This window comes from Passer montanus, unplaced genomic scaffold, assembly GCF_014805655.1.
Source record: "Passer montanus isolate IOZ18808 unplaced genomic scaffold, ASM1480565v1 scaffold42, whole genome shotgun sequence".
Classification (NCBI taxonomy): domain Eukaryota; kingdom Metazoa; phylum Chordata; class Aves; order Passeriformes; family Passeridae; genus Passer; species Passer montanus.
Window position 1 is genome coordinate 3,320,096 of NW_024369041.1, and position 15,179 is coordinate 3,335,274.

The following is a 15,179-nucleotide window of genomic DNA, read 5'->3' on the forward strand; positions in this document are numbered from 1 at the left end:
AGAACTGGAATATTTATTTTCTGATTAACCCTTAGGAGCACATTACAAATCTGGGACCTATCATGACTGAACAAGCAAGAAATTAGAAAATGACACAGAAATCAATTTTATTAAAACATCTGTGATAACATGTGCATAGTTACCAGCATTCTAATAGACCATGAGGCTAACTCCCTACACTTTAATTTGGTCACAGGGAAACCTCAAGCATTTTCAGCATTATTTCAAAAATACTTTAAACACATCCCATTACAGGGCAAGAACTTTTGGAGAGAGATGATATTTTGCTTTGGCATAAAAGGAAATGTTTAATAAAACACTTATTGTGATGTAAAACATAAGCACAGTTTCAAGCTACCATGTCTGAGTTCTTTTTGGTTTCAGCCTTCCCCTCCCTCCCCCTCTTCACCATCGTGCCAGGCCACCAGCTCTTTTCTTTCACTCCAGTTCCTCTACTGCATTTTATTCTTTTCCACTGCCTAAAGAGGCATCAAGCCTTTCTGTTGTTATTTTGATGCTTCACCAGACATTACCCTTGCAGGTTTCTTAGTCAGCAAAGTCCCAGGCCACTGACCTTGAGCACCCTCCCATTCCTGTATCCCACGGGGTCCTGGTCTCTGGGACTGTGCTGATGTTAGCAAAGGAGTGCAGCCCAAAGGGGCGGGTCTGAAGATGACAGGACTGGCATGCAGCTGGTGGTTGAAATCCACCCTGTGCACATTTTAGGAGATTTTGCTTTGGGCAGCTTCTAGGCTGATCCCGTGGGGAGCAAGCAGAGCTCCCCTTTCAGTTTAACTTCATCTGAAAGGGGCCCAGTTTGTGTGTCCTGCTCACTGCTGGAAACCAGAACACAGGGATTTGCAGTGGTACAAGGGCAGTATGAGCTGGAATGTTAACGCAGCTTTCCTCTTTCCTAGCTTAGCATTTCACTCTCTGTACTTCCCATCATCCCTTTGTCTGGTCAAGGAACACTTTCTGTATCTCCCAGGATCCATTTGAACCCCATGAGTGTCTCCGTTTCCAACATGAACTTTCCTGTCTTACCCTTCCTTCTCCTCACCGCTCAAACTCCAGGAGGAGGAGGAGGAGAAGAGAAAATGCTCTCCCAGCCTGGCACCAGCCAGGGAAGTCCCACAGACCCAGCTCTGGAGCACTTGCCAGCATATAGGTAATATTTTCCCAGGCACAAATCTAGGCACAGGACTGTATTGCTATTCCTTCTTCAAAATCATGACGTGTATCAAATCTCTTGATAAAGCAGTTCTTTAAAAAAAAAACAAACAAAAAAACCAAAGAACAAACAAACAAACAAACAAAATGCTCAAACTCCAGGAGGAGGAGGAGAAGAGAAGATGCTCTCCCAGCCAAAAAACAAACAGAAAAAAAAAAAAAAAAACAAACACAAAAAACCCCACACAGTTACAAGGAATAAGTTTATTTCCTTGATCTTAAATTTAGCCCGATTTTTAAACATCTTTTTTTTTTAATTTAGCGTAAATAAGGGAAAGTTAATCTTTGTCTCTAGGAGTTCAGCCATAGAATGAGCCCTGGATGTACAATCTTGTGATAGGAAATAACAAATTTCCCCACAATTAAGTATCACTACTCTTTTCCTTGTGCTATTGCACCCTAGGAGTTCTGCAAGTGTCATAGTTTGAGATTTATTAATATTATTAAATCATTAATTTAAATTAATTTAAAATCAATCATTAATTTAAATCATTAATTTAAATCAAAAATTAAATAAATATTATTTATATTTATGCAGCAATATAAATACATGGGTTTGTTTGGCGTTTTTTATCCGCCACCAAGTCAACACATACAAATTTTCTCAGTTGTAAATCTGCCAAAAGTCCTCAGGAGACCTGGACTCACGAGGCTCTGAATCAAAGGTGCTTACAGTAAAATCTTCTTCATGAACACAACTTGAGTGACCTGCTCTCCTGATGTCTGTGAAATTAAGTGTACAAAGGGGAATACTGGAATGACTTCACACATTGGCAATCACCGTGGGCCTCTGGATAAAGCACCTTTTCTGTTAGCTTCCTTTTCTTGCAGGCCTTCCTGTGAGGGCATTCTGCTAGCACCGATCCAAAAGGATCTTTTACATATATAAAATCTCAGGTACCCATTTAAGATGTAAGCAGCAAGAGATGAAGGGTGTCATAGCTACATAAAACATACAGAAAAAGGCATAAAACATTTACATGGGACAAAAAGAGTAAAGGATCTTTGGGAATTGCATCTTATGTGGAAGTTACAGCATCATCATTCTTTGTGGGTGATAGTCATATTCAATTATTTTTCTTTTTGGAAGAGCTGTTGACATCTTTTGATGTATACATTTTGATGTAAAAATTCTCTTTTATATTCTTTTTCTAGTCTCATATTTTGACTTTTGTTTCCTGGCCACATATTGTACATGTGGACTGTACAGTGAAACAAAGCTCTCAAACCTTGAAAAAAACCTTCCTTTTCTTTCAATTCTTTCTTTCAATTGTGTGAACGGAAGATTTGTATGCATTGCACATTGTCTGAACAGCCATTGAATAAAATTCACCAAGTGGCAGCACTATGTAAAACCTGAAAGTATTCTATTCAATTGGCTTTCCCACATCCAAAGAAAATGAAGGGACAAATAAAGGGCAAAAACTTTAGCTAGGATCTCCTATCTAAAGAATGATTTTGCCATGAGAAAGAATTTTCTGAATCATCACTTTCCAACAGAGATGCAGCCATGAAATGGGGTGCAAACCATTGAGTTAAATAGCTTCTAACTCTCTGTGTAAACAAGAAACCAATTAGAAATATTACAATAATCAAACAAAGCCTTAAAAAAACCCACCAAAACCATTTGTTGCTCTACATACTTCTCCATTATAAATGCTGTCTCTTATCAATTCTCCTGGACAAAACCTGTGCCTCTGTACTTTAGTGAAAGACTCTTAGGAATATGTGGAATAAATATGGAAAGTTACAGGTGTCCAAGCTGCCCATTCCCTTGGTATCCCTGCTGGGCCCAGGCTCTCTGCCTCTCCACTGATATTTTCCTCTGCATACTCATATAGAAAATCAAGCAGAACTTGGGTCTAAAGTACCTTTATTAGTGTTAAATTGGATTATTTAAACTGTTAGCCTAACATACTTAATTTGGCATTTGTGTTTTCCTAAGAGCATGGGTTTGGTTTAATTTGTTTCATTTCCTCCTGTACCCAGCTGTCTGTAATTTTACTCTCAATTTCTATACTTTTATGGTGACTTAGATAAATATTGCTAAATTATGGAGATTTTATAAAAGCCAAACAGGTAATGCCATTAACCTCAACAGTCAAAAATAATCCTATTAAATTTCCAGTCAAATTGCCTCGTAATGAGTGTGCAGTGAAACTCACAAAAATTAACCATTTCACTGCAGGTCAGTAAAGCATGTACTGAATATTTTTCTTCACTCGTGGCAGTCACAGCCTGTAACCAGAGCTGTCAGCAGCCAGTGGATGGTGATACAGGGATCTTCTGAGGGCTACCTTGAGCACACTGGTTTTTTTAACACCAGAACCTGTGTAAATACACAGTCACATCCTCACTGCTTGTCTCTGGCCACAGGAATGGCTTTTCCAAAAGCCTTGAAGGGCAGTGAAATACTATTTATTTTTGGCTTTTTTAGTAGGCTCAATGGACAAATGTCTTCCTACATTTTGCATCTTTTCTGTTCTGCAAAAATGCAAGTTTTTGATCAAGATACACCTGCTTTTCTCAGGGTTCTGTAACGCTATAGGATTAGGAAATAGAATCAGCACAAATAATTTCCATGGGGAGATTTCTATTAATAGCCTTGCATTTTTATTAAAACAGGATAACTCTTCAAGCCTCAGGGATATTGATGGGCTGAAGGGCTGAGGGAGAAGTTGGTTGGCAATTTCTGCTTTGCAGGGGTTTTTTAGGGGCTGAGCTCTGGCTGATTAACCCTGCCTGATGGCTGATCCAACTGATGCATGTCAGAGCCTCTCAATGATACAATCCCCTACAATCTGGCAAGTTTTGTTCTTCAGGTCTCTCTTAGGGCTTAACATCTCTTAACATAACTGGAAAGAACCACAGCTGATGTTCTTAATGGGCATTTGTCACTCCAAAGCCCCCAGGCCCCTGGATGATAGCTCAGTGCATCAAATGACCTTCATTTCTGGATGCAAAATGTGAAATAATTAGCCTGAAGAGCAGCACATCTGAAAAAATGTTCCAAATGCTCCAAATTCCCAAACCTGGCAATGACTCCCTGCTTGTACCAGGAGACCACTCCTGGAAAGTTCACAGTTTGTGTCTGTGGAAAGCTTTTGGATCTGGTCTGGGCCTCAGAGTGAGCTTCTCACATCCTTCCCCCTTGCCCAGTGAGCTCTCCACTCCTCCTCACCCTGGGCACTCTCCTCAGAAACAGCTGATCAGGAGCAGGTGAGAGGCTCACAATCCAGGCAGCTGTTCCTGCTCTCTTTTTTTCACCCTGTTCCTCACAAGGAACACCTCAGTCCAGAGCTTTGCAGCACTGTCTAAATCTCCAGCACCTCTGAAAAAAAGCCAAGACAGAGGAAAATACCTGGAAAAATAAATACATTGGGAATGGGAGTAAGAGAACTGCCAACAAGAAAATTAATGTACAAGAGAGGAGATGGAGAAAGAGGAATGAGAGAAGATAAAAAGAAGATATAAAGAATAAAGAAAGAATTAGAGGGGGGGAAAACCCACAAGTCAAGACAAACAAAAAAAAAAAAAAAGGAGAAATGGAAACATGCTGAGGAGAGGTATGAGCCACCCAGGAATTTCTTATCACTCTACTAAGGGAATTGAGCAGAGAGACAAACATGGGAAATTCTGACTCAGGACTCTCTCCTCCTCTAAGCTGTTTGTGCCACAGATAATCAATGCCCAGATTGTTTATTGCAATCTTTTCTAGCCAATACACTCTTCTTTTGCCTGAATTATACCTCAATTTAACATACCTTCTATTATTATTCTTGTGGTAAGTACTGTTAGTTGAAGACAGTGCTGTGCTCTCCTGGAGAGTGGTTTTTGTCTCTGATCCCTATTCAATATTCCAAACTGTAGCTGCTGTTACTGGTGGAGAAATGTGGCTTTTGGTTAACTGCTGGAAGCAAAGCAACAAAATCTGCCTGACAGTTGTGTGTGCAGAATGAACACACAAAACATCTCTTTAGAAGGGAGCTACAAGGGAGAAAGCATAGTTTCAATCTATTTAAGTAGATATTACTTTCAAGGTACAATGTTATCCATTTAAAGAATACCCTCCAGCCTATTAAATAAATCCTTTCTTTTAGTACACAGGGTAAAATGTACAAAACCCCATAAAACTTTATTTTCACAACCTACAAATCATGTGCAGTATCTCTGTATTCTACAGCTTCCATCATGCCCACAATACATACACAGCCTCTGTGTAATCATTATCCAGCACCCATCTTATCTTCACCATGATGCAAAAAATAAATCCAGAATTTATTTTATCCACAGAGGAATGAGCAGCTCCATGAAATGTCACTCTTCCTAGAAATCTTCCTGTACTTAACATGCACAGCTCTTCAGTTTTTTGAGGGCTGTATAAACATGACTGAATGAGGAACTGATGAACCTCTGCACCTAAGAAATACATTTGTTCATACCATGCAAATATAATGGAGAGGAGACACTAAGTGCTAAATGGTCAGCTGGAAAAAATCCCCATATTTTCACTGCCTTCTGTTTTTTTATAAAAGTTCATATTAAGTTTCATAAAGTTTCATAGGTTCCATAAAAGAATCTTACCTTTGGGTTTAGACAGAAGCATTTTGGTTTAATGATTTTTCTGTTTCAGTTATTTGGCCTTAACAAACTCATTGGCCATTGCATTCCTCACCGCATGCACAGAATATGTGTACTTACTTCTCACAGATGAGTGCTTTGAAACTCACACATTTAGACAAGAAAATAAAATCTGTCTGTTATCTAATGCCCTGGGAACTGTCAGTGCCATGATTAAATCTTAGTTCTGATACAACTTGCAATAATGTAAGGTCCTGGTTCCTTGTAGGAGCTCTCTGCAGCTGAGATCTGACCCAAGGAAGTGTTCAGCACCAGAAAGGGACAGCTCAACACAGTGTTCACTGGAGCTGGCCTCAGCTCAGGCACTGCCTGCTTTTTTGTGCTGTTTTTCTTGCAGTACAGCTGCCAGGGTCCCTGCCTGACCTGAGGCTTCCCCTTGCTCCAAGCCCCAAGCAAACCTCCAGGCATATGTGCCTAATCTAAAGAGACAAGCTTGGGAAGGATTGCTACTACACACTTGGAAATACAAGGCAGGGGAAAGTAAATCTGCTGTTTAAGGTATTATTTGACTCTCTAGTTTTACCTGAGGTGATATATGAAGTCTAGGGCAGAGGAGAGAGATGAACCTTAACCTTCCATTCAAGTGCATTTAACCATAAAACTGTCATTTGTCATGGCATGCATGATGAATGCACAAACACAACTGCTTTCCACATTGTTCCTCGTGGAGGATTTTACAGCCATGACACTACACAGGAATCAACTGGCTTGATTTAATTCCCTACATCTGCTGTACAGCCTCCTCAGCACTGTGAGGAACCAGCCCTGAAGGCTGACATGCCTCTTCTGAGACACCATAAAAACGCACGTTTGGGTTTGGAAAGCTTTGTGGTGGGAGGATGCCAGCTCTACTGAGATAGATAAAGACCTTTAAACAGCTTTCTGAAAGCTGCTTCTGCAAAGTCTTTCTTTGCAGTATTCTTAAGAGGGCATCAACACTGGCTGAAATTAAGAAATTAAATTAAAGCGTGTGCAATAGTAAAAAGTAAAACCCAAAAAGGAAACAGATGCCCCATAAGGGAGCTGGCATCTAAAACTTTGTGAGTTTTAGACAGACTGGATATCACTCATACCAAAGGTTCAAAATACTTGCTGCCTCAAGGGATTAGTAGACTTCTGCCAGTAACTGTGTCACATAACTCCTGTGACACCTACAACCTTCCTGCCTTTATCCCAATACTGATGTGAGTTTCTGAACTTCCTGCAGACAAAATCTTTCACTCCCCTCACTGGGTCAGTAGCTGGTTCCTGGTGCCTATACTTGTCGTCCATGTCTACTATGTAAGGGCAGGGTGCTCCAGAGTGGGTTCTTTGAAGGATGCTGCCCATGCCGTGCAGCTGAAGCCCTGCAGCATCCCTCCTGGCTGCACCCGAGGAAGGAGGGACATGTGTCACTGTCCTGTGCCTGGCCAGCCTGGCCTTGGGCTGGGCCAGCAGTGAGGGGAACAGACCTGGTGGCTGAGGAGCATGGCCAGGAGAAAGCAGGTCTTGGATTAGCAGCTCTGGAAGGGTTGCTTTTTTCTTTTTTTTTTTTTTTTTTTTGGACATAGATAGGAACCTTGGTTTTTTTTAAAGGTTTCTTTTTTTTTTTTTTTTTTTTTTTTTTTAGGACATAGATAGGAACCAGGATCACTGTATTAAAATGTTAGAACTTTCCAAGAAACCATAATTAAAGGAGAAAACACCATTCTACTCTTCCCTTTAGACTGGTACCACATGGTCATTTTGGATTTAATTCTGCTGGTTTATTTTGCTCTAGGGTCCTATCTCTTTTACACCCAACAGTATTTTTCTTTCAGATGCTGTAGTTTAACACCTTACCACTTCACATTATATGGTATTCAAAGCTTTTTACATTATCTTATTGTAACCTCAAAAAAGGCAAGTTATTCAGTATGTCAAAGGAAATAGCTTCCATCCACTGCTGGGGCTGAAGGCAAAGGTTTGTAATCTGTCCTCAACTTTATTAAAAAACATAAGGCATCAGCCTTCATGTAGCTCAAAAGCATTTCCTTGCCTGGTGACAAACCATGTCTGATACCGTAGAACGAACTTGATATGAATTTCTATTCAGTGCACTCAGCCTCCTGAATACTATTTAATTCTCCAGTGCTGTGTGATTGAACACACTGATCATGGAATCAGAATGCTTGCTCTGCCTTGTGCTGCTTTGCTTTGCTCTCTCTTGGGGTGTTTTGTCACGGTGTTTTTCCCTTCCCATGTTTGGGGGTTGAACCTTACCTTCCAGAAGAGAGAAGGATTTAACTCTCAGACCTGCCCTTGCTCCCAGGATTGCACAGCCCTGCCTGGGCAATAGCTCAGCAAATGTCTCAGCAGCCATCCCATGCTCTCATAAATAGAAATATAGGAAAGCTGGAAGTCTTAATGCAGCTGAGAGCTCTGTTTTGGACTATCTCCAGGGGCCTTCTGTGGCAGTGGCAGGAGGGCTCTTGTGTCGCTGCTTAGTTCAGGCTCTCAATGACACCCGTGACTCAATGACACCCAAGTTCCATCCCTTGGCTCTCAGGGGTATTCAACTTGCTGGTCTTGGTATCATTAAGTTTTGACTTTGGACACGTGCCTCAAGATTTAGAGCAGATACTAAAAAAAAATTAAAAATAAGAAAATCAGATGATTTTATGAAATTGGGGCAGAAGCTGGAGAAGTATAGAGGTTAATAAGGGAAAGAGGTTTGCTCTTCAAGCACAAGGCTGTTATTCTCAAGTGAATCCAAGCTATCAGCTTTTCTACAGCAAATCTCCAGCTATGTACATCTATTTCTGAGCTACCTGTACCTGGTAGGTTTGGTGTTAGCAGTTACAGCTGGCCTAGGAATGTGGGACATGGGCAATTTACTGGGTATCAGTACCTCTTTCAGCTGCTGGGATTGGGGAAGCGTTTTATGTCACAGAGGATACAATTCCTGCATTCTCTGCCATGTCTTGTGCAGATTAAAGGAAAGATAACCTGCCCAATCATCATTATATGCTCAAAAGCATAACTGGAAAAATCCGTGCCTATCGGTTCCGTCAGGCTCAAGGAGATCTGCAGAGGAAACAAATGACCCACAGCAAAAATGGATAATACTTCACAAAATTGGTACCTGGGAGCCATGTGGCTAAACTAGCAGTAAAAATGACCCATTCTTTTCAACATGAAATTACTTCTCTCTGGAAGTATAGAAAAGAGATTTTTATGCTGTTTTACCACCTGCTCCTCATCCCTGGGATCTGTGTATTCAGTTTTGATTTATGAGGGAAAGTGGGGGGAATCAGATGAATTTTAACTGGCATATATCAAGATCATAGTGGTTTGGGTTTTTTTTTTCTCCCAGGCTATATATTTTTTTAATCTATTTTTGTAAAATAGCACCATTTTTACTTCTTGTAAAGCCAGAGAATTTTTGGTTACTTCTCTTCTAATATTTTATCCACTGCTCCTCTGTCAAGCATCACTTTTGCTAAGGAATAAAAACAAGTTATTTGATATATGGTGGGACTTGCCAGCAGATAATTTGATCATAGGTCAACTCAACTGTTACAATCATTTCTTTCTTATTTATGTTGGTAACTTGTATGAATGTGTACAACTGTACCCATGGGTGTATTCAATATTTCCAAAAAATGTTAATTTAACTGCTCTGGCATCAGACAGCAGTGGAGTCATTTTGCCATTACTCCTCAGTGTGTGAAAGAGAGTATGCTGGACCCATTATAAGGTCATTAAAAATAAAAATAATATTTTGGCTGGTTTTTAAAAAAATAAAAGCAGTCTCACCCTCATGGAAAGCCAGCAGCCTCGATGTGCAATTTGCCTTCAAAAATTAACAATTAACTAGCTTAGGTGAATGAACTGCACACTTCAGTCGCTGTGGAAGAATGGCATCAAAGCCTATTTGTTAATCCCTACCAGGAGGAAAAGGTAGGAGGGTTTTGGAGCCAAGGTGTTGCAAATGAGGTCCAAACTCCTCATGCAGAGCAGAAAAAAATGCAGTTCTGTGTACTGTGGGTATATTTTCCTGTTTAGAAGTGAGAAATTACATGTAGAGTTTTTAGAGGGAGCCCTTACCCTTTTTGGACCCAAACTGCTGGTTAAGAGGGATAAAAATGGAGGTGGAAAAGGCAGAAGAAATAAATAGAAAACCCTGTTTCTGTGGATGTAATCAGGTTAGCTGACATTGAGTTTAATGACTGATATTTTTAGGCAATCTGGAAAATTTGAATATAATTGACATAAAGACTCAATCAGTGGTTAACACTACTGGTCTTTGGAGATAAAGTTTGGTGCAGGTTCATTACAGAAAACTTTGTGAAAAAATACTATTGAAAATTCTGCTGAAATGTTTTACTTCTTCAATAATTCTTATTGTAAAGACTTTTTTTGTTTTAGAAACTCTCTGTTTATTACTGAAGCTTTCCTGTACTGTAATCTTAATTTAAAGCTTGTATTTTGAATTTTCAACTCAAATTGTATGTCAGGGGTAATTATCATTTTTAGGTCTTGTGAATAGAGATGTCTAATGAATTAGAAGAACAGAGCCTTTATAAAGACTTAGTTTTAAATACAATATAACTATGTGTTTTTCAAAAAACCCCCAATTTTTCTCACAGTAATGATGTTTTTAATGTTTCTCATTAAAAACATCCTGATGGGGAGAAATTACTCTCCCAATCAAGAGGTCAGAAAACAGAGAGAAGCAATGAAGAGTTCCTGCCCTGGAGATTCCTCTGTAGATATTAAAAATATAGCAGTCCACTGGGGTATTTTGTGACCAATATTTGCTTTTAACCTTCTTGCTGAAAGTCTTGTGTAACTCCAAACTAAATTTGTTTTGAAACTGTAACAAAGAAACTATTTTTAAGAAATTTTTTTCCTCCTGTTTTTCCATATCAAGAGAATGTGGACTGCATGACAGAAATGGATGTCCAGGGTAGAAAATACATAAAATTTATAGAACAATCTTTTCAGGAGAATTGCCCCTTTTGTGTTACTCTTTTTTTTTTCTTTTTTTATCTTTTTTTTTTGTTTTTGGTGAAAATTGTGATATAGACAAAGTATTTAAACAAGCACGTCAGCTGGAGAGTATTAATATCATGGATTTTTGTCTTTAAAAAGAGAAAAGCTTTAAAATGATCCAATTTCAAAATTCTACCTGTGAACAAGCTTAGTAGTCTTCCCTCTTTTAATTTTCTTTTTAATATACATGACACCTATATATATGCTATTCCTTGTAACTCTCTACAGTAAAGATATGATATTTTTGACATTAATCATAAATCAAAATCATTCTGGACACAGAACTTTGCACTGTTCCTCATATACACCTGAAATTACTTTTATTTAATTATTGTAGAGATATTTTACTTGAAAAATGGCTAAATAGAAGAGCATTAAACTACACTAAAAATAGTAAATTCCATTTAGCCTGTTTGTTTACACAGCTATGCTTCTGAATGGTTTCTTAGCATGGGTCGGAGACTTCCCAAGGCATGATTTACTGCTCAGGAGGTGTGGATTTTGATCCACAGTTCTGGATGGTACTGTTTGATCAGAGGAACCAGCTATTATTTATAAGGGGGAGCTGAGTGTAGACAAGTTTCAGAATGAATGAAATATATTCATTTATTTCAGGGGTGTGTAGTTCTTGAGTAGCATCTGAAAAAAAAAAATTTAAAACTAATAAATAAATAATAATGAATAAATAAATAAATAACAAAAAACTCCAAAACAAAACAAAACAAAACAAAACAAAAAAAAAAAAAAACAAAAAAAAAAAAAAAAAAAAAAAAAAACAAAAAAAAACCAAAGAAAAAAAACCCCAGAACAATTTATATTTTCACAGTTATAGCAAAGGACTCTTCCACAGTCTTTGAACAAGCAGTTGGGTTTAGCCCTGCTTGTTGGCTTGCAGAGATTTTGTCCTTGGGAGATCATTCCACACTTCAGCATCTCTTCCAGCTGGTCCTGGTCCCCCAGTCCCTGTGGTCCATCTGCATTTCTGCTTTTCCAGAGGATCCAGTGCACACTTTTTTCTGTGTACTGGATTTGTGGCTAAGAAACAGGGTAAGACGTGCAGCTGGTGTCCTTGGTTTGACTTGGAGATCTTTGTTCACACAAACCCCTGTCCTGACTTCCTCAGGCTGGCTGGAATTAGCTAAATAAGACCAAAGTCCCACAGATTCATTGCAGGACCTAATTCAAGTCTAATTTTCTCCTTTATTGATCTGTATTTGGTGTGGTTATCTTTAAGAGTCAGGTCCCTATTTTGGATATAAAAGTCTCATCTTTCATAGTTTTTCTATCTTTGCTCCTGCTTCTTTACCACCATTTATCTTTATCAGTTTCTGTAGCATTATGTCCAGAACAGAGCACAACAGAGGAGCAAACCCAGTCTCTGATGAAAGAGTGAATTCCACCACACACAGATGCAAAAATTTACAAAATCATTTGTTCACTCTCATCATTTCTCACTTTGAATGCTGTATTTTTAAGATATTGTGTTGAATCTTTATTCTAACTTTAGAAACAGTGTTTTCTCTATTTTTTCTCTTGTTTTTTTTAATACAAGATGCAATGTACAAGATCCATACTGTACTTATGAGAAGAATGGTAATGCACACAGAAGTTATCAATCTAAAAGCAGGATTTTTTGTTTGCTCTGTCCAATCACCATTAACATTATGCTGTTTTAAGTGCTAATGAACAAGAACTGAAATTTCTAATTGTGATGAGAATTTCTGTAAGAGGATAGGTAAGTAGTGAATATTTAAGGGACATACAACTGAGAGGAAATGTTATGTTGCACCTGAAGTCTCCTAAGGGACTGGTTACTATCATAATTGGACATGTTATTAGACATCATCATTTATCCAGCCACATATTCTCTTTTTCTCAAATGAAAGTAAACCACCTCCTTCAATATAGGAAGAAAAGTCCCATAGGGCACCTGCTCCTCTCCTAATGCACTTGCTGTGGGTTAAAATCAACTTCTGTGCTTCGGGGCCTCAACCAGCTGTGGCTGATGACCAGGGTAGAGTAAAGCCCCTACAACAGCTGACAAGGTTGGAGATTAATTGCAGTCCTTAAAGGAAAATTGTGACTCCTAAGTGTCCTGCAAAAGATCCTTCAAGAATTCTCACTTTTAACTCTCTCTTCTGCTTTTCTTTATCTCAGGAGATTGTTGTGGGGTTTGGTGGTTGTATTTTGGTGGAGTGACATTTTTCTCAATCCTTTTGGATCTTGAATCAGTCATGAGTCTGCTGCAGAATCCAGATTATCCCTTGAACAAATAAGCACCAAACTTGATAACATCAGGATAAAGAAACACAGCTTAGCAGGAATTTATGCATGATAATTTTCCATGGAAATCCAGGATAGTCAAACAGACTTGAAATTGAATTTTAGAGTACCCAGAAATTAGGTGCCTTGACTCTTTACTATTAATAGATCTATCAGACTTTGAAATATTCAGATGAAGGACCAGTTCTAATTGATAGCTATGTGCTGAAAGAGCAAGTATTTATTACAGCTCCTCCACTGGAGACATTGGCAGCCTTTGAGAGAAAAAGGAAAAGTTCTATTTTTAAGGGTGGGATTGTGATGGAAGGTGGTGCATGTCCAGCACAGAGGGACCCGGGCTGTGCATGGCTAATGGGAAGCTGGGACAAAGGTTCAAGCAAGAAGCCTGGGGACAGCTCAGGCTGCATTTTGGGGATTAAGACAGGAGCTGGTGTTGTGGATTAGGCAGCAAATAGCCAGGTTAACTACCAGGGCAAGCAAACAGGCTTGGTGCTGGGGCTGAAAGGGGGAGATGCTCATGGAGCTCAGGGCACAGCAGCATGTGTGGTGGCAGATCTGAGCCCCTGCTCAGGAGCACAGTGACAAAGCCAGGGCACAGCACAGCCAGCCCTTCTGCAGCCGCCCTCCCTCGTTACGCTTGCAGCTTCTAATCAACAGCCAAAGGTCCCAAAAGACAAATACCATCACTGTAATGTACATCAGCTGGCAAATTCCCCAATAACCTCCTTCACCACAGCTGAGAGGACAGAAGAGTGGATTTCAAGGGTGTTTATTTGGTGTATTCATGCTTTCTTCTCCTAGGGTAGTCAATACATTTAGAAAAAAATCAGTACTCACCAGAAAGGCTTTTTGATGCAAAGCAGCTGTGGTAGTATGAACTAAGCATTCACTTTGTTTTTTTCCCCTCACAGTTTAAGCTAAAAGTCAAATATTTAAGGTCCAGAATGTTGTGTTTGTAATTGTGCAGCCCAGCTGGATGTTTCTACCAGCATAGTACACTGGCTACCAAAACCTCATGTGAAGAGACATCCAGACATCAGAATGAATTACCACCTGTGCTCACTGAGCTGATACCTGCCAGAAAAGCTGCTGTCTGTAAAGGTATTCCTTGTCATTTTGTGGAAATTAAGTCTCAAGAGCAGGAGCTCAAAGCTCCTGTGTTAGTATCTCCCTTTTGAAGGGTATTGAAGAAAAACTAAAAGGGAAAAAAAAAAATCTCCTCTTATTCATGAGGGATCCAAGAAATTGAAAGAGTTTAATGGCTGGATCTGCTGTCCTTGAAATTGCTGGAACATCTCATTGTTGGTCCCACTGAGCAGGAGTCAGGTCCTGTGTGACTCATGCAGGATAATGAATGGGCCCAGTATTGCCTAAAATTGATTCTTGCACTCCTTCTTCCCTTTGCTGCTGGGGTAAAGGGATGGTTCATTTCTGACGAAATTGCCCTACTTCACAGCCTGCTCCCAACCATCCCTGGAAGCCCTGCTTCCCTTGGTGTGCTGCCACGAGCTGCACATCTAATGATTTGCAGCACTAAAAATTACAGCCTCCATGATTCACGTTCCTGGCACTCTTATATTAGTCTAATCACCGATACACACTTTACAAAAAGTTGACAAATATGTCAGGTTATTGAGGTTCATTTTAGCTTCGGCTATGGATGATTTAATACAGAAGGAAATCAGGTTAGGGAAAGCTCTGAATATGTATTTTCCAGAGGGAACAAAATAAAAAAGTTTTTCTCGCCTCCTCTCACTGCTTCTCAGTCATCGAGAGAGAAAGAAATGATGAAAATGACACATGAGCTGCTGCAAAGCCTAAAAATAAGACAGCTTTTATTTTATATTTGGAAAGGGAGATTAGTTTGTTCTGTGGCTATTTTTCTTCTTTTTTTTTTTTAAATCTTTAAACAAGGTGGCATTTAAAGTAGACACTCACCACATCAAAAGAGGCAAACAAATTGATTGCATTTTATTGCTGGTGAGGTGGATAATGGGAAAAGATGTGAA